Source organism: Euphorbia lathyris, chromosome 2, assembly GCF_963576675.1.
Source record: "Euphorbia lathyris chromosome 2, ddEupLath1.1, whole genome shotgun sequence".
Lineage (NCBI taxonomy): Eukaryota > Viridiplantae > Streptophyta > Magnoliopsida > Malpighiales > Euphorbiaceae > Euphorbia > Euphorbia lathyris.
Window position 1 is genome coordinate 49,457,165 of NC_088911.1, and position 19,908 is coordinate 49,477,072.

The window sequence follows — 19,908 nt, forward strand, 5'->3', positions numbered from 1 at the left end:
TTGATCTTTATATTTATTTATTTTATAAATTAACCCCCTTTATTATCTAATTATCACAAACAAACTCCAAAATAAAAAATAAAAATCAAATACATCATCTTCCCTATCTCTTTTTAATTTTTTATTTTTCTTCTTCTTTCTCTATCTTCTCTTTCTCCTCTTTTTATTAATTTCTCTCTCTAAAATCAATTGAGTTTGCTGTTATTAAGGTACTTAATTCCAATTAACCAATGTTTTCATTTTTATCCAAAACCTCTGCTTTCGGAGATATGAAGACAGAAAACACAATAAAAATTGGTGGGATGGGATGATTTGATTTTGCATTCTTTTACTCTATTTGAAATTACGCATGTGAGGCTGCTAAAGTAACATGCCCACAAATCTTCACCGGCAAAACAAAATTGTAGAATTGATCTTTCATTACTCCTCATAGAAAGAAAGAAATAAAAGCATAAATTAGCAAACCTCATAAATCGGACTGAACCATCGAAGACGGAATCTGGGAAGCCGAAAAACATTGGATTCGGAGAGCGGAGTCAAGAAGCCGGTGGTAGGGATGTTGAACTCGGCGGCTACAACTTGCATCCATTGATCATCTTTGAGTTCCTGGAGTAAACATACTACTCCAGGATTACCTTGAAGGCTGAATCAGTGAAGGCATCCACCTCCTATTCATACAGATTGAAATTAGGAGATACCATGCATGCACATTAACTTTCGTTTTGTAAATTCCTCAATAATGAATAACTAAAAGACTAGAGATGTTTTTCATATTTTAAAGAAATTCAGTTGATTTTAGAGATAGAAATTTATAAAGAGGAGAGAGAAAGAATAAGAAAAATAAAAAATTAAAGAGAGATGAAGAAGATGGTATATTTGATTTTTATTTTTTATTTTGGGGTTTGTTTGTGATAATTAGATAATAAATGGGGTTAATTTATAAAATAAATAAATATAAGGACCAAATTAACTCTTTTGCTTTTGACTTTTAACACTGTTGGTCAATTTGGTATGTATTTGCTAACGGAATGAACCTCAAGGTACCATTTTGTAAATTTTTAAACCACAGAGGTGCGATCGAAAATAGGTGTAACCACAAGGTTTATTTTTGTACTTTTCCCTTATTTATAATTATAATTATTTATTATACTTATAATTAGTTATATATAATTTATAATTTATTATATATATAATTTATCATTATTTATTATAATTATAATTTATTATATATAATTTATTCTTTATCATGATATACATATATAATTTATCATTATTTATTATAATCATAATTATTTATATATCAAATTTATAATTTCAATTTAGTAGTATTCAGTTCAGTTCAATAGTGTCAGTTCATTTTTTTTACCAATTTAACTTTACATAAACAGTGTCATTTGCCATATGAATTTATTCAAAAATGATAGTTGAAGATAAAGTTAAAAAAATATTACTAAAATTCCTAATTAAGAGTTACATAATTAATATAGTTTTATGAAGATTGAGAGTTTTGAGATCTATCTCTTCTCTTTTAGATCTTTCTCTCTCTTTTAGATCTATCTTCTCTTTTTCAGATCTGGCTTCTCTCTCTCAGATCTGTTGTCATGGTGAAGAATTTTTATGAAGATGGAGAATTTTGAGATCTATCTTCTCTCTCTCAGATCTATTTCTCTCTTTTAGATCTTTTTTCTCTCTTTTAGATCTATCCTCTCTCTCTCAGATCTATTTCTCTCTTTTATATCTTTTTCTCTCTTTTAGATCTTTTTCTCTCTTTTAGATCTATCTCCTCTCTCTCTCTCTCTCTCGGCTAGGGTTCATGGTAAAGCGTGTTAGGGATAGATCTAGGGAGAGGGGGGCTGTGGCCGGCGAGGGGGGGGTCGGATCTGGAGGGGATTTGCGGCAAGGAAGGGGGCGGTGGCCTGGTGGTTTGGGGCGAGAAGGGTGAGGCAAGTTTTGTTGGCGGCGAGCGTGCACCTGGTGTAGATCGGGCCGGGGCGCTTGGCGGGGTGGAGGCAGGGGAATCCAGGGGCGTCGGTAGGGATCTCGTGGGCATGGATGGTGCGTCGGCAGGGTTCTCGCGGGCGCCGCCCGTGCGGCTGGGGACGGATCTTTGCGATCCACAGGCGGCAGATTCGACAAGGTTGTCGCGGCTGGGTGCGGATCAATGGGAGATACGGGCGGCTGGGTTTTCTGATGCCGGGGGTAAGGCTCCCCCAATCTCGAGGGGAGAAGTGGGGCCGGGGGTGCCTGGCGCAGGGCTATGCGCCGATAGTGCCGGGCACTGCCCAGGCGCTGCCGGCTCCTCGGTCGGGCAGTGGGCTGGGGCTGTCGGCGCAGTGCCTTGCGTGGGATCCTCTTCTCCGGGCTGTGAGGGGCAAGCAGGGGCTACGACGGGGAGGCAGGCTGCCTCGGGTCTGGATGTTTCTAATAATTCGGGAAGGGTGGGTGTTGTAGGAGTAGCTCATGGGAAGACGGTCTCCCCCAGACCTAGGGTTCAGATGAGCGAGATTGGTAAAAACTCTTGGAAGGACACGGTCATGGGGGTGGCTGAGGAAGAGCCGGTTTTAGAGGAAGTTTTAATGGTGGGAGATTCTGATGATATGTTCTCGGATTCTGATGAGGAAGATAATGGCCAGGAGGATCCTCTCTGTCCGGTCATTAGACTTTCCGCTGCAGAGAAGCGTGAGCTTAGAGAGAAGTGGAAGGTGTCTTTGATTGTTACTGTCCTGGGTAAGCGAATTAGTTTTAACTATTTTGCCCAAAGAATACAAGCGCAGTGGGCAAGGAAAGGTAAAGTCAGTATTACTGACCTGGAAAATGACTACTATGTCATTAAATTTACTAGGGTTGAGGATTATAATTCGGTTATCAAGGGAGGCCCATATATCATTTCCAATCATGTTTTGGCCTTAAGGCCTTGGGTTCCTAATTTTAATCCTCACGACTGTTCGGTTAACAGGATCTTGACTTGGGTAAGATTCCCGGGCCTTCCCATTGAGTACTACAGTGAAAACTTTCTGAGTAAAATAGGAGGTTTGGTTGGTAAGGTCCACCATGTGGACAAGACTACAATTGGGGCCATTAGGGGTAAGTTTGCTAGGGTATGTATAGATGTTGATCTGGCTAAACCTTTACTTTCTAAGTTCTGTGTTCAGGATAAAGTGTTCTTTATTGAGTATGAAGGTTTACATAACATCTGTTATGATTGTGGCATGTATGGTCATTCTCAGGAGGGTTGCCCTAAAAGGGAGAGGGTTGTTATAGAGAGGGTTGAGAGTAGTGTGCGGATTACTGGAGGGAACCAGGGGTATGAAGGGAACTTTGGTCCCTGGATGGTGGCAAAGAGGCCCGCTAGACGTAGGAATCAACCTGCAGTGGTTCACAATCGTCCTCCTGATATCAACACAAATTCTAAGTCCCTTTCTCCTAAAGCTACTGTTATTCCAAATGTCAAGGAGAAGCCTGTCCTCAAAGCTAGAAAGGAGGCTGGGGTTTCTTCAGTAGCCTTGCCTGGGTCCAGATTTGGGGCCCTGATGATTGAGGAAGTTCAAGAGTCAGACCAAGATGAGAATCATATGGATGAGAGTATTCCAGGATTAGAGTCTGTAGATCCAGTCGAGAAGGTGGTTGAATCTGTGAACCCACTTTGTCTCTAAGGATGAAGCCCAGGGGGGGACCCTGACCCTTGCAGCTAGAAGGATGAAGAATTCAAATGAGGTTAGTATTCCTGTTCCTGGTATTGATCCTGGGATTGGGAAATCTATGGGAGTTAACAAAACTAATATGAAAAAGCTTAAAGGAAAACAAAAAAGTGGCCTTAACACTTTGGCGTTTCCAGATAAGAGGGGGCCCGGGGGTACCTCGGTAAGGCTCTCAGGAGCCCCTAGTAAATACCTAGCTTAGGGTAGGGGTGTGGTCAGTTGTCCTCCTTTCTATGGATTTGTTATTTTGGAATGTTAGGGGTGCGGCTAGCAAGGCTACCCGTATCCATATTAATGATCTTATTAAGCAGTTTAATCCATCTTGTTTTGCTCTTTTGGAAACTAAGATTAGTGGTGAGAAAGCAGATGAGGTGGTTAAGAAGTTTAAGAACTGGCACTGTGTTAGATCGGAGGCAACTGGCCGGGCTGGGGGGATTTGGCTTTTTTGGAGGCCAGATCGGATTCATTTTGATATTCTTAGCATGGATAAGCAGTTCATTCATTGTAAAGTGAGTATTTCCGGCAATACTTCCTTTTTTATTACCCTTGTGTATGCTGACCCTATCTTGTCTAATCGAAAACGGCTCTGGGAGGTTCTCTATTCTATGAGTGTCAGCATTTCGGAGCCCTGGTTTGTGGCGGGTGACTTCAATGATATCGCCTTTATGAGTGATCAGAGAGGGGGATCCAATCATTATGTTAATCGCTGTCTGCATCACAAGAATAGTATGGATTTATGTGGGCTTTCCGATCTGGGGGCTTCTGGTCATAAATTCACTTGGAAGCGTAATAATACTTTTGTTCGATTGGACAAAGTCTACGCTAATGTTTTAGCTCTAACTTCCTTCCCCGAGTGCTCTGTGTTGAACCTCCCGTTCCGTCATTCGGATCATTGTCCTATTTTGTTTAGACTTTTGAGAGGTAAGCACCCTAGGGGTAAGAGACCGTTCCGGTATCAGTTGGCTTGGGAGTCCCATCCTAAGTTTAAAGAGTTCGTTCATGAGAGTTGGAGACCTCATTCGTATGTACTGCAAGCTGCTGAAGGGTTCAGGAATAAGGTGCAGGGGTGGAATAGGAATGTGTTTGGGCATATTATCAGAAGGAAGAACAAGTTATTAAAGAGGATGGAGGGCATTCAACGCAGGTTGGAGGGGAGGTTTGATCATAGCCTTGAGGGCCTCCTTAGAACCCTTCAGAAGGAGCTGGAGGCTGTGCTTAGGCAGGAGGAGTTCCTTTGGTTCCAGAAGTCTCGGAAGTCCTGGATTAGAGATGAGGATCGTAATACCAAATACTTCCATCTCTCTACCCTGATCAGAAGGCAGAGAAATAGAATTGAGGCCATTAAGGATTCTAATGGTGATTGGGTTTATGAAGATGAGGTTATTCGGAACTTAGCCCTAGATTTCTACAGAGAGCTGTTCAAAGAGGAACCTGTTCTTTTGGAGAGGGCTCACTCTATTGCTACATTTCCTTTAATCAGTGAGGATTGTAGTCAGGAGGCCTTTCAACCTATTTCCCGAAAAGAGATTGACCAAGCTATCTTCAGCATTGGGGCTTCTAAAGCTCCTGGGATTGATGGTCTTCCGGCGGGCTTTTACCATAAGCATTGGGATGTAGTGAAGGAAGGCATCTATAATTTTGTCTTGGGGGTGTTCAGTGGTTCGAAGGATATTGAGCTGGTTAATAGAACCCTCCTGGTTCTGATTCCTAAGATTGATAAGCCTTCTTCCTTTTTGCATATGAGACCTATCAGTCTTTGTAATGTTCTTTACAAAACTGTTACAAAGATTGTGGCTAATAGAATCCGTGGCATTCTTCCTGCGATCATTTGTCAGAATCAGGGTAGCTTTGTGCCTGGTAGACAAATGATGGATAATGTGGTGATCGCCCAAGAGATGGTCCACACGATGAAGATTAGGAAGGGGAGGAAAGGCATTGCGGCTCTGAAGCTGGATTTAGAGAAGGCCTATGATCGAATTAATTGGGATTTCTTGATGGAGAGCCTTGAGAGAGCTAGAATCCCGGACAGTTGGAGAAGTTTAATTAAGGTATGTATTTCTTCTCCTGTGTTTCAAGTTATGGTCAATGGGGATATGTCGGAGGAATTTTCCCCGGGCAGAGGAATCCGTCAGGGGGATCCTATGAGCCCTTTCCTTTTTGTTATTGCTATGGAGAGGCTCTCTCACCTGATTCAGGATGCGATTGATAATGGGAGTTTCCACCCTGTGGCGATCAACAGCTTCTGTCCCCAGGTGACTCACTTATTCTTTGCAGATGATGTCCTTATCTTTCTTGAGGGTAATGAGGAGCAGTTGAGAGTCATTATGGATATTCTGGATTGTTTTTGTTCGGCCTCTGGGCAGAAGCTTAATATCCAGAAATCTAGGATGATGTGCTCTAAGAATATGAATCAGAGAGTCTGTAAGAGATTAAGTGATCTCTCAGGTATTCCTCTTACTGATTCTCTTGGGAAGTATCTGGGCGTTCCCCTCCATAGTGAGCGTGTGTCTAAAGGCTCCTTCAAAGAGACTTTGGATAAAGCTAATTCGAAGTGTGCCATTTGGAAAGCCAAGACTCTGTCTCTCGCTGGCCGCCTCACGTTAATTCAATCTGTTAATTGTGCTGCTCCCAATCACATCATGCAGGCTTGTAAGCTTCCGGATCCTGTGCTTAATGATCTTGACAAGATTAACCGTAGGTTCCTGTGGGGGGAAGCTGCGGAGGGCAGGAAGATCCATCTTGTGCCTTGGAGTGAGGTTTGCCAGCCTAAAGATTCTGGGGGTCTGGGTATTAGGAAAGCAAAGGACAATAATAAAGTTTTATTAATGAAACTCCTTTGGCGTATGTGGCAAAACCCTTCCTCTCTTTGGGTTCGCCTCCTTTGTGGTAAGTATCGGAAAGACAAAATCTTCGGGGGCCCGAAAGAGAGAGTTGCTAATTGTTCCTTCCTCTGGAAAGGACTTAGTGCTGTGTTTGATGAGTTATGCTTGGGAGTTGGCCTGGAGGTGGGGAATGGTAAGTCCATTAGTTTCTGGTTTGATAACTGGATTGGGGATAAACCGTTAATTGAGGTGTGTTCTTCCCCCCCCCCCCCCCCCCCCCCCCGCCTAGTGATATACGCAACTGGAGGATTGCCGATATGGTTGACTCGGAAGGGGACTGGATCTGGTCAAAGTTTGATACTTTCTTTAGCCTTGAGACTCTCCTTAGAATGCGGGGAGTGAAGGTGAGTAATCAAGAGGAAGACTTGGATAGGCACTGTTGGGCGCTGACTAACAATGGAGTTTATTCTTGCAAATCGGCCTTTGAAGCTTTCTCTCTCTTTAGATCTGATCCTCCCTCGGATGTGTGGAAGTCGATTTGGACCCTTAAAGTTCCTTTCCGTATTAGGAGTTTCCTGTGGCTGGGCGTTAAGGACAGGCTTCTTACTAATTCGGATAGGCACAGAAGGCACTTGGCTGATTCTGGAGCTTGCAGTAGATGCAGAGGCCATGTTGAGACTTTGTGCCATGCTCTTAGAGATTGCTCTAATAGTAAAGAGGTTTGGAGGAAAATTCTCCCACACCATATTTTCTCTTCCTTCATGGCACATTCTGAGGTCGACTGGTTCTCTGATGGTGTTAGAGGAAAGTTGCTTCCATACATGGAGCATGGTGACATTTTCTTTGCTATTATCTGTCACCAAGTTTGGAAATGGAGAAACGAGGAGATTTTTGGAGATAAAACTGTTTTTATGACAAACTTAGCTGATTTCTTCTCGAAAAAACTTTTCTCTATTATCGATAGTTTCAAAGGAGAGTCCCTTGCCAGAGCCTCTCAGTGTTGTGATGTCCATCTCGTGGGATGGAGCAGGCCAAGAGAGGGGGTTGTGAAGCTGAATACTGATGGTTCCTGCCTCAGTAACGGTAAGATTGCGGCTGGAGGTGTGCTTAGAGATGTAGGGGGCGTCTGGCTTTCTGGGTTCTCCCAGAATTTAGGGTTGGGTTCTTCCTTTTCTGCGGAGCTCTGGGCTATTCTTACTGGAATCAATCTTGCTAAAAGGCTGGGTGTTAAGAGGCTCTCTGTGGAGTCTGATAATTTGGAAGCAATCAAAATGATTTCTGAGAATCATTCTATGGGTCTTAACAGTCGCAACCTCATCAAAGCTATTATAAGGCTTTGCTCCTCCTTTGAGTTCGTAGAGTTCAGACACATTTTTAGAGAGCAGAATCGTGTTGCTGATCGCTTGGCGGCGGCGGGCCATGAAGGGACGTTAGGCGTTACTACCCTTCCTGTTTCCCCTAGTTTCATCTCTCATCTTCTCTTAGAAGATAGGATTGGGGTTAGCTTCCCTAGGCTAATTCCTGGGTAGTTTGTTGTTATTCGTTTTTCTTTTCCTTTTCTACCAAAAAAAAAAAAAATAGTGTTAGTTCAGTTCAGTTTACTTAATTTCAGTAAAAAAGAACAAAGTCTTACACTATGCATTCAGATAGAAGTCCTTCTAGAAGATGTCTCACCATATAATCAAATCCATCCCAAAGATAAAACAGCAAATAGTAACTCAAAACAATCATCATACCATCCAAGTTAATTATTAGAGTCATCGTGAGCCATTAGATTCTTTCTCGTTTTCCATCTTTTGGAGCTAAAAATCATATACAAATTTGTTACTTTCTCTTTCTTAACTGACACATGTTACTCGTCTTTGTGTATACATGTAACTTCCATCTGAGCTTTGAATTCAGTGAGAAAATTGAAGGTTTTCAAATTTATTAATTCACGTTTATTTCTAATGATGGTATTATAATTTTTTTTGCAAGCTCTTTGATTTTCTTTCGATTTCCTAGTAACTCTATTTTTAACCATTAAGAATGCAAACAACAAATGCTCATTAAGAGCAAAAGATACTCCAAGAAGTCCATACTTTCTCCCATCTAGAGAAGCGCCAGCATTATATGTCATTGTCCAACACACACATCAGGAATTTTCACATGCACCTTAATGAGCAAGTGAATTTGTTCATTCACCGTTAGATCTAGGCTTATTAGAATCTAAGTCTCATAATGCTTTGAATCTCCACCTTAGGATTCTAATAAGCCTAGATCTAATGGTGAATGAGCAAATTCTACATACTCATTAAGGTGCATGTGATCAAGACTGTTAGTTTATTTATTAATGAATTTATATATTTTATACAAATAATTTTTTAAAATATTAAATTTATCAACGCAACATGCAAGTACACAATTAGTGACAAACTGATAGTTAATAAACAAGCTCATACTAAGTTACATTTAAAATAGAAAAATTAATGACAGAAAAGTGTAAAAACTTAAAATTGGGTGCTAACAAGTAATTAAAGAAAATTAATTAAAAAATAGAAATGTGAAGGATGAGATGAGATGAGAGGCATTTCAACTCCTCATTCACGCAAATTTACGTGCCTTTGAAATATTTCCTAAAAACCCATTTAAATTCTTTCTCTATTTTTGTTTTTTTGAGCTAAAAAATATGTACATGTTTGTTAGTTTCTCTTTCTTAACTAACATATGTTACTTCTCTTTGTGTATATATGTAGCTTCTATATAAGCTTTGATTTTAATAAGAAAATTTAATGTTTCCAAATTTATTCATTCACATTTATTTCTAACGATGGTATTAGAGAAATTTCGCCAGCTCTCTAATTTTCTTTCAATTTTCTATTAACTCTATTTTCAATCATTACGAATACAAACAACAAATGTCCATTAAGAGTAAAAGATATTCCAAACAATCCATACTTTCTCCCATCTAAAGAAACACCAACATGATATTTGGTTTTATACAATTTGCCCAACACACAGATCTTCAATTAATTAATTTATTAATGAATTTATATATTTTATATAAATAGTTTTTTGAAATATTAAATTTATCGACGCAACATGTAAGTCACGATTAGTGATAGAGTAGTAGTTAATGAACAAGATCATAATAAATTACATTTAAAATAGAAAAATTAATGAAAAAAAGTGTAATAGCTTAAAATTGGGTGTTGACAAGTAACTAAAGGAAATTAATTAAAAAAAAGAAATATGAATGATGAGATGAGATGAGAGGCATGCGCGTGAGGGATCCGAATTTGTCTCCAGGGTGATTGGCGTGGGTTCTGTGTGTGACCGGCGTTGTGTGCAGTTTTTGTCCGATTTGGCTTTCGCCTGTGCCGATGAAGGAGCGGGATCGCTCTAGGGAGAGGGAGAGAGCCAGGGCGGCGTTGGGGGAGCACCTAGGGGGCTATTTTTGGGTGGATAGAGAGGAAGGGAAGGGGAGCGGTGGGTCGGTGAGGTTGGCGGGGGAGAAAGAGGAAGGAGGTTATCGGGTTGAGGCAGTGGCTGGATCTGCCAGGGGGGCTTCGGTGGATCTGTCGTGGTGGAGGTGTGCGTGGACCGCGAGCGGAGTGCGTGGAATGAAAGCGGAGATACCACTGGCGATGGGAGGGGAGAGATGAAGGGAGACAAGGCACATGACCAGGAGGGCGAGCAGGCCGGCAGTCCGAGGGAGTGGGCCGGCAGTCTAGGAGGGCGGGCCGGCAGTCCAGGTGATTGCGGCTCTCGCCGATTCCTCGTCTATTTTGAATTTGGCTCTGAAGACTTTTATTGATGCTTTACAGAATAATTCTAACGAGAAAGGTTTGGGGAAAAACTCCTCGAGAGATACAATGATGGGGGGTGGTAGAGGAAGAACCCGTGTTAGATGAAGAAATTGTTGAGGAGGATTCAGAGGAGGTCTATTCTGACTCTGATATTGAAGATGGAGAACAGGATGACCCATTATGTCCTGTGATTCGCCTATCCTCGGCGGATAAACGCGCCCTCAGGTCTAAATGGAAGTTAGCTTTAATAGTTACTGTGCTTGGTAAAAGGATTAGTTTCAATTATTTCGCCCAGAGAATCCAGGCGCATATCATCATGATTGGAGAATGAAGCTTACCGAACGATGTCTCCCAAGATTTTATGCCCAGTACCTACGACATCAGTAAGTCTTGTTCTACTTTCTTTGCCCGGCTTTAGATTATGTCATCAAATTCACCAGGGCGGAGGACTTTAATGCTGTTATTAATGGTGGCCCGTATATTATCTCTAATCACGCTCTGGCATTAAGGCCATGGGTACCTAATTTTAATCCTCATGACTGTTCTGTTAATAGGATTCTAACTTGGGTAAGATTTTCGGGCTTACCTATTGAGTACTATAATGAAAGCTTTCTTAATAAAGTTGGTGGTCTTGTGGGGAAAGTTCACCATGTGGATAAAACCACCATTGGGGCAGTAAGAGGTAAGTTTGCCAGGGTCTGTATCGATATTGATCTTGCTAAGCCTCTTTTGTCTAAATTCTGTGTTCAGAATTCGGTTTACTATATTGAATATGAAAGCATTCATAATATTTGCTATGAGTGTGGTATGTTTGGCCATGCGTATGAAGGGTGTCCTAAGAGGGAGAAGCTGGTCGAAGAGGTTATGGTGGCTGATAAAGAGAGAGAAGAGGAGATTCGAGGTGAAGGGAGGAACTTTGGACCCTGGATGATGGCTAAGAGGTCGGGTAGGTGGAGGACTCGGGCATCTGTTGTCCAGAACTGTCCTCCTGACATTAGTAAGGAGATGATTTCTCTCCAGATTGCCCCTGAAATCAAGGAGAGGCCTCCCAATAAGAAAGTTGGTCCTGGTAAGGAATCGACCCTCGGTTCTGGATCTAGATTTGGGGTTCTGTCTATTGAGGATGCTTAGGGTTCTGACCATTCAAACGAGCATGCCAGGATTAGAATCTGTTGAACCGGATGCCAATAAAGTGGAGACTGTTAACCCTCTGTTTGAGTCCAAAGCTGTTGCCTTGGAGAGCCAAAATCATGCCTCATTTGGTAAGAAGAAGCTTAATGAGGTTAGTACCCCGAAAAACTTTAATGATAATTCAAATGCAAAGGCTATGGGGGGTCAATAAAATGAATATGAAAAAACCTAAGGGTAATCAGAAACATAACCATAGCTCTTTGGATGTTTGGGACAAAAGGGGGCCAGCTGGTACCTCTTCAAGGCTCTCAAGAGCCCCAAATAAATACATGGTTTAGGTTGCTGGGCCTATGGTCAGTAGTCTGCCTTTTTGATGGATTTTTTTGTATGGAATGTTAGAGGTGCGGCTAGTAAGGCTACCCGTATCCATGTTAAAGATTTAATTAAGCAATTTAACCCTTCTTGTTTTGCTTTGCTGGAAACCAAAATCAGTGGCAGTAAAGCAGATGAGGTGGTTAGATCGGAGGCTACTAGACCTGTCCATGGGTCGGGCTGGGCCGGGTTCGGGCCGGGCCTGACGGGCTTTTCTGTAAAAGTGCTCATCCCAAGCCCAGCCCAGTATTAATTTAGACGGGCTCGGGTCGGGATGGGCTCGGGCTTAAAAATCAAATCTCAAGCCCAACCCATATAAGCCCACCTAAAAAAATATTATTAATTTTTAATTATAAAAAATTAAATTTATACTTAAAATAAATATCTAATTATAAATATATAATATTTTTAATTAATATTAATAAGGCAGGCCGGGCTGAGCCGGCCCGTGATATTTTCATATGGCCCAAGCCCGCCCAAAAAATAGACGGGCTTTAGCGGGCCTGGGCCGGCCTGGGCCTAAGAGTAAATTTTATTGTCTAAGCTCGACCCAAAGGACACCGCCTGGGCGGGCCGGGCGGGTACCCGGGCCCATGGACAGGTCTAGAGGCTACTGGCTGGGCTGGGGGGATTTGGCTTTTCTGGAAGCCAGATCGTGTTCAGATTGAAATTATCAGTATGGATAAACAATTTATTCATAGTAGGGTCAGTTATCCTGGTAATAAACCATTCTTTATCACCCTTGTTTATGCTGATCCTATCTTGGCCAATCGTAAAAGGTTGTGGGAGGTTCTGTATACTATGAGCACAAGTATTTTGGATGCTTGGTTTGTGGCAGGGGATTTTAATGACATTGGCCTTATGAGCGATCAAATAGGGGGTGGGAACCACTATGTTAACAGATGTCTTAACCATAAGCAGAATATGGATTTATGTGGGCTTTCAGATCTGGGAGCTGCTTGTCATAAATTTACTTGGAAACGCAATAATGTTTTTGTTCGTTTGGACAAAGTTTAGGCGAATATAGCGGCTATCTGTAGTTTTCCCGAAGTGAAAGTGTTAAATCTTCCTTTCCGTCACTCTGATCACTGTCCTATTTTAGTTAATTTGGTTAAAAACCATCGGCCTAAAGGGGATAGACCTTTCAGATACCATGTGGCCTGGGAATCTCACCCTGAGTTTAAGAACTTTGTTCAGGAGAATTGGCAGCCCCACTCCAATGTTCTCCTTGCTGTTGAGGGGTTTAGAAGGAATGTGGTGGGATGGAATAGAAATAACTTTGGCCATATTATCAGAAGGAAGAATAAACTTTTGAGCAGAATCGAAGGCATTCAACGGAATTTGGAGATTAGATTTGATCATAGTTTGAATTGTCTTCTTAGATCTCTCCAGAAAGAATTAGAAGCTGTGTTGAGGGAGGAAGAGTTTCTTTGGTTTCAGAAATCATGGAAAACTTGGATCAAAGATGGAGATCGCAATACCAGGTTTTTCCACCTTTCTACTATTATTAGAAGGCAGAGGAATCAGATTGATGCTATCAAAGATTCAAATGGAGACTGGGTCTATGAGGATGAGGACATTCATCGTTTGGCCCTTAATTTTTATAAAGACTTATTCAAAGAGGAGAGTGTGAATTTGGATAAAGCTCTTTCTAGGACTTCGTTTCCTAGTTTGGATGAGGAAACGATTCAGGAAGCTTTCCATCCTATTGACCAGAAAGAGATTGATATGGCCTTCTCTAGTATTGGAGCTACCAAAGCCCCTAGGATTGATGGTATTTCTGCATGTTTTTACCACAAACATTGGGATACCGTGAAGGAATGTATTTATAGTTTTATTAAAGGAGTTTTCAGTGGTACTGAAGATATTAGGCTTGTGAATAAAACTCTTCTGGTCTTGATTCCGAAAGTTGAAAAACCTTCCTCCTTTTTACAAATGAGGCCTATTAGTCTGTGTAATGTGTTGTACAAAGCTATTACAAAAATTGTGGCTAATAGGCTTCGGGGTATTCTTCCTGATATTATCAGCCAAAATCAAGGCAGTTTTGTTCCTGGCAGAGAAATGATAGATAATGTCGTTATAGCCCAAGAGATGGTTCACTCCATGAAAATCAAGAAGGGTAGGAAAGGTATTGTGGCTCTTAAGCTGGATCTGGAGAAAGCTTATGACCGTTTAAACTGGAATTTTCTTCTGGATAGTCTGAAGAGAGCTGGCATCCTGGATAACTGGAGGAGTTTGATCGAGGTCTGCATTTCTTCTCCTGTCTTTCAGGTTCTGATCAATGGAGATATGTCGGAGGAGTTTACTCCCTCCCGGGGTATCCGTCAAGGGGACCCTATGAGCCCTTTCTTATTTGTTATTGCAATGGGAAGATTGTCTCACCTGATCCAAGAGGCTGTGGGTAATGGAAATTTCCACCCTGTTTCCATCAACAGGTTCTGCCCTTCGATTACCCATTTGTTCTTCGCAGATGATGTTATGGTCTTTGTGGAAGGGAATGAGGAGCAAATTGGTGTGGTTATGGACATCCTTAACTGTTTCTGCGCTGCTTCTCGACAAAAGCTCAATATCCAAAAATCCAGGATGTTGTGTTCAAAAAACATGAGTAAGAGTGTCTGCAAAAGGCTAAGTGAAATATCTGGTATTCCTTTGACTAATTCTTTGGGTAAGTATCTGGGGGTCCCTCTCTATAGTGACAGAGTCTCTAAAGCATCCTTTAAAGAGATTATTGACAAAACTAGTGGGAATTGTGCCATTTGGAAAGCTAATACTCTTTCTCTTGCTGGCCATCTTACTTTGATTCAATCTATCAATAGTGCGGCTCCTAATCATATTATGCAAGCGTGTAGATTGTCGGAGCCTGTTCTCAATGATCTTGATAAGATCAATCGGCGTTTCCTTTGGGGGAACTCGGCGGAGGGGAAGAAGATCCACCTTGTTCCTTGGAAGGAGGTTTGCCAACCTAAAATCATGGGAGGTCTGGGGATTAGACAAGCCAAAGACAATAACAAAGTTTTATTAATGCAGCTTTTGTGGAGAATGTGGCAACTCCCCTCTTCTCTTTGGGTTCGTCTCCTTTGTGGTAAATATAGAAAAGATAAGATTTTTGGGGGCCCCAAGGAGAGAGTTGTCAATTGTTCTTTTCTTTGGAAAGGCCTCAGTTCTGTGTTTTCAGAGTTTTGCTCTAGGATAGGTTGGGAGGTGGGGAATGGGAAGTCCATCAGCTTCTGGAATGATATCTGGATTGGAGGCAAATCTTTATTAGAGGTGTGTAGATCCCTGCCGCCTAGTAATATCCGCAATTGGAAGATCGCTGATGTGGTGGATTCTGAGGAGGATTGGATTTGGTCTAAATTTGAATCTTTTTTAGTCTGGATACGCTCCTAAGGATTAGAGGGGTAAAGATAAGTAACAGGGAGGAAGATAAGGATAGTCATTGTTGGGCATTGACAAACAATAGGGCGTATACCTGCAAGTCTGCCTTTGAGGCTTTCAACCAAAATGGTACAGGTCCTTACTCTGAAGTTTGGAAAATCATTTGGGCTTTAAAAATTTCTTACCGCATTAGGAGCTTTCTGTGGCTTAGTGTTAAGGACAGGCTACTCACTAACTCGGATAGAAATAGACGGCATCTGGTGGATTCAGGTGCTTGCAGCAGATGCAGAGGGCATGTGAAACTATTTGCCATGCTCTTAGGGACTGTACTAGAAGTAAAGAGGTGTGGAGAAAAGTTCTCCCTCACCGCCTGCTTTCTACTTTCTTAGCTCACTCTGATCATGACTGGTTTACAGATGGAGTTAGTGGGAAGTTGTTAGCTAACCTTGAGCATGGTGATATTTTCTTTGCTATTGTTCGTCACCAGATTTGGAAGTGGAGGAATGAGGAAATCTTTGGAAGGAAAATTGTTTCTATTCCTAATTTAATTGAGTTCTTCTCGGAAAAAATGTTCAACATTACTGATAGCTTCAAAGGAGATTCTCTTGCGAGGTCAACCCAAAAGAAGACTGTTCACCTCCTTGGTTGGTGCAGGCCTAGGGAAGGAGTGGTGAAATTAAATACAGATGGATCCTGTCTGAAGGACGGTAAGATTGTTGCAGGAGGTGTTCTGAGAGATGATGGGGGTGTCTAGGTGTCTGGGTTTACTCAGAATCTGGGTTTAGGTTCGTCCTTTTCGGCTGAACTTTGGGGGATCTTTTTTGGCCTTAAACTTGCCATAAGCCTGGGTTTGAAAAATTTGATTGTTGAATCTGACAACCTTGAGGATATTGAAATGATTTCCGAAAAAAATGCTATTTGTTTAAATAGCCATAACCTTATCAAAGGAATTAGAAGGTTTTGCTCTTCCTTTGATTTCATAAATTTCAGCCATATCTTCAGAGAGCAGAACCGGGTAGCGGATCGTTTGGCGACTTCTGGGCATGAGAGCATGATGGGTGTCACTACCTTTTCTTATCCTCCTGATTATCTTCACTCTTTGCTTATGGAAGATGTGGTGGGGGTTAGCTTCCCTAGGCTAATCCCAGTCTAGGTTTTCTTGTTCTTTGTTTGTCTTTTTCCTTTCCTGTTCCTACAAAAAAAAAAGAAGAGATGAGAGGCATGTCAGCTCCTCATTCACGCAAATTCACGTGCCTTTGAAATATTTCCTAATAACCCGTTTAGATTATTTCTCGTTTTATGTTTTTTAAGCTAAAAATTTGAATGTTTCCAAATTTATTCATTCACATTTATTTCTAATGATGGTATTATAGAAATTTCACTAGCTCTTTGATTTTCTTTCAATTTCCTAACAACTCTATTTTCAATCATTACGAATGCAAACAATAGATGTCCATTAAGAGCAAAGGATATCAAAGTAGTTCGTACTTTCTCCCATCCAAAGAAACACCAACATTATCTCTCGTTATATACAATTCGCGCAATGCACAGATCTTCAATTAGTTTATTTATTAGTGAATTTATATATTTTATATAAATAATCTTTTTGAAATATTGACTCCATTTGGCAAATAACGATTAGCTAATTACCTTTTTGTTTAGCTGATTTGACACTACAAAAAAACACTTTCATGCACGAAAAAAATTATCCAAAAAAACATTGAATTTTGTCCCCTATACTTATAGGGACAATTTTCTCGTCCTCATTTTTTGTCCTTGTTTCCTCCATCCTTGATTCTATTGGGGACAAAAAAATTAATGTTGTCCCAGTTTAAATGGACGATTGTAGTCCCCTCTCTTAAGCACGACTGCCGTCCCCGTTGAGAGGGACGATTGTCATCCCTGTTCCTAGAGATGATATGTCGTCCCCATTAAGAGGGATGACATTTTATCCCCGTTCCTAGGGATGACGAGCTGACCCTATTGATAAGGACGATATTTTTTTCCCCTTCATAGGGATGACATATCGTCCCCATTCCTAGGGACAACATTTCGTCTCCGCTGATAAAGACGACTGTCATCCCCATTACTAGGGAGATCATTTTGTCCCCATTCTTTGGGACAACTGTCATCCTTGTTTATAAGGAAAACTATCATCCTTGTTTATAAGGACAATTGTCCTCCCCGTTCTTAGGGTCAATATTTTGTCTCTGCTCATAAGGACGATTATCGTCTCTGTTACTATGGACATCATTTTGTCCCCATTTTTAGGACGAATATCATCCTCGTTCATAGGGACAACATGTTCCCATGAGAGTGCTACTATATCCCTATCAGACAAACCCATTCGGTAAAAGATATCCCTGAAATTTGAATGATCTTATAAGAAAAAAAATGAAGAAAAGAAAATGTAAGTTTCAGATCTTGTATAATCTATTAACATCAATGAAATGCTTGAGAGTACTTATCTTCGATATGATAGTGCAACAAATATTACAATCACGTTGAATACCAATTGTTTGATAACACTGGAAAAAATATAGAAAAAGATAATAACATATGTATATACTGGTTAAGAAAGATTGATCAAATATATATTGAACAAATATATGAGTCAATATTACTAGCACTTGATAAAAGAATTTTTGGAAAGAAACAGGTTTATGGCAAATTGATGGTGCTGTAATATCAAGAAAAAATATACCATCAGAGAATAATATTAAAAGAAAAAAACATACTATAACTACTAGTGATTCAGCAACATATAACTACTCTACTCAAAAGGAGTTTAATCTACTTTAATGAGTCTAATTCAAACAAGCATTTTATTACATAAAAATGGTCAGGAATTTTCACATGCACTTTAATGAGCAAGTAAATTTGTTCATTCACCGTTAGATATAGACTTATTAAATCTAAGCCTCATGATGCTTTGAATCTCCACCTTAGGATTCTAATAAGCCTAGATCTAACGGTGAATGAACAAATTCTACATACTCATTAAGGTGCATGTGGTCAAGACAGCAAAAATGTAGGGTTTGGTCTACTCTACATGTCGTTTCATATGATTTTCAAGAATAATTGAGAGTAAGAGAAGAATAGATCTAATGTTCCTCGAGTATTCAAATGAATATGGTTCAGGTTGGTGTTATTAAAATGTTGTTTATGTTTAACAATTTGGTTGTAATTTGATATTTAGAAACTGTTTCATTAGTCAGCTTCATCTAGCTTAAGCTTAAATAGCTTCCATTCAAGTCATGAACTCAGACAGTAATAAGGCAAGGTGCTGACCTCTTTAAATACATGTTATACAGATGGGGATGTCACAACAGAAAATGGAAGAGCTTAATATTAATTCAACGAGAGCGAGCAACTCGTTTATTTATTAACAAGCTTGTTAATTCTGTTTTAAAACTTTATTCAAAAACATCTTATTAATCATGTTCATAACTTACGAGCTTTAAAACCTACAAAACTAATGTTTCACACAGAACTAGCTAGTTTTGTATTTGAAGAAATATCTTGTTCATGAACACTAACTGTATAGTCGAGCTTGTTCATAAGCTTGTTCACGAACCTTTGTTCAAAAACATCTCATTAATTGTGTTCATAATCTATCAGTTTTACAACCTATAAAATTAAAGTTTCATACCAATCTATGTAGTTTTACATTTAAAAAAAATAACTTGTTCATAAACAATAACGTTATTCAAGCTGAGAAGAATAAAAAAAAACTAGTTGAACACGTTGACTCAGATCGATAGCATAAACAATCTAAGGCCTTGTCACTTAACTTGTAAGAATTTTTGATCACTTTAAAAAATTACATGTAATTCTCCATAATTAAAAGATAAAGACTTGAAGAAATACTAGAAACATCATCTTCCATATTAAGTTTAGAATTGACGAATGAACAAGATATTGAGGAATTGTCCATACGTAAAATCAGAATTCTTGATACGGGCCTTTTCCACATAAAAAGGGAATCTTTTGTTACAATAGAAGCAGAAGTGATGTAGATTATTCAAGAATCGTAGATCTACGAAATGAGCGTAGTGTTGAACTCTTTCGCACCCCTTCCGAAATCAATCAAGGATTTCCATCGAAAGCTGTCGTTACGCCGAGTTCTTCAATAGCTTCGGTTACTGATTCAAGCTTCTACGATCAGATCTGCAGATACTAGTTCCTAACTTTCTAGCTGAAAACGTTCAGCCATCTGTCAATTTATAGCATTCCTAGTATTTGAATAGAGTATAAAACTAACTGAGTTATTACTTCACATCTGTAATTAAAGACCATAGAGCATCAAAGAAGACTCTTCTCCATTTAATTTAAAGAATACTAAACAATTTTAGTCCCATTAGGCAAATCAACCCAAGAACTAGTTCTACAGCCAAAAATTCTATAACAAAAAGAATGGATAAGGTACCAAAATAAGCTTATGGTTTTTGGAGAAGTATCAATTTAGGCTTCATATACAAAATAGGACCAATATAGGCTTAACGTTTAAAAAAGGGTACCAATTTAGGCCTCGATAACGGAACGAGACACGTCATTGATATTACTCCGTTAAGTTCTGTCAATTGTATATGGAGGGAGAAATTAGAACTTAACGGAGTAATAGGAGTGACATGTTCAATCCGTTATCGAGGCCTAAATTAAAATTTCCTCAAAAACCATAGACCTATTTTGGTACCTTATCCCTAAAAATAATGAGAATAA